Consider the following 1,248-nt stretch of genomic DNA (forward strand, 5'->3'; position numbering starts at 1 on the left):
GCTCTTGTTTTATTTTTGAGATGAGGTCTTATCATGTCCCCCAGGGATGGAGCAATCTCAGCTCACTGCAGCCTCAACCTCTGAGGGTCAAGCGATCTTCCCACCTCAGCCTCCTGAGTAGCTGGGACTTCAGGTGCACGCCAACACACCAGAGTAATTGCTGTTTTTAGAGACAAGGTCTCACTATGTTGTCCAGGCTGATCTCGAGTCCCTAGCCTCAAGCAGACCTCCTGCCTTGGCCTTCCAAAGTGCTGGGATTACAGGCATGAGCCACCACACCTGTCCAACATTCCCATCTTACAGATGAGGAAACTGAGGCTCAGAGAAAAGCAGGGACTGCCTCACTTCACTCTTTGGGCACACAGGCCATGATGTTCTCACCCCAACAGCAGTGAGCTTCCCCACATTGGGCCAGGGGGCAGCCACCCACCAGTGGCTCCGACCCCAGCAGGGGAGAGAGAGAAGTCTGCAGGGACAGGCAGCTCTCTGAGGACACCAGATGTTTGTTCCTGTCTCCCCATCTCCCACCTGCCACCGTTCTCTCCCTCTCCAACACCACCTGCTTTCTCACAGTCTAAGCAAACCCCCTTCAATAAAGTGCCCCCCAAAAGTCGGGGTTGCTGATGAAGCCATAATTGTCTCTGATGTAGGGTGATGGCCGTAGGGCTGCCGTCAAGGTGGTCTGGTGGCAGGGGTGGGCTCCGCAGGGACAGTGCCTGTCCTGTTGAGCATTCCTGCTCCTCACTCAACTCCTGCCCATGCCCAGGCTGGCTCCCAGGCTGTGGAAGAGCCCACTGCTGTGCCAGCCCTGGCATTAGCCAGGCCTCCAGCCATGAATCCTGCTTCAACATGTCCATGTGCGGATCTCCCACAGCCTAACGGTTTGGGTGTGTCAGCAAGGCTGCCTCTTTCCCGGAACTTACTACAGAAACCCCTGAGCTGCATCAGACCCCCATGGATCCTGGGGAAACCCCGGGCTCAGAGAGACGAGCCTGCTTGTTAGGAGTCACACAGTAAGTCCTCAGCAGGTTGGGGGTGGGGCTCTGTCCCTGGCTTGGGTGGAAGCTTCACCCTCGGGACCCACAGCTCCCCAGGAGCAGACATCCCACCTGCTGTTCTCAGGGGTCTCCCCATGTTGTAGGCTCACAGCCAGCCCCCAGAGGGATGTAGGGGTCTCTGAGCCAACCAGGGATTTTCAAGCAAATCCCTGAGAGCATCCTGTCCCTGCGCTCCTGGCCTTAGCCTGCA

This window comes from Cebus imitator, unplaced genomic scaffold (assembly GCF_001604975.1).
Source record: "Cebus imitator isolate Cc_AM_T3 unplaced genomic scaffold, Cebus_imitator-1.0 Scaffold689, whole genome shotgun sequence".
Classification (NCBI taxonomy): Eukaryota; Metazoa; Chordata; class Mammalia; order Primates; family Cebidae; genus Cebus; species Cebus imitator.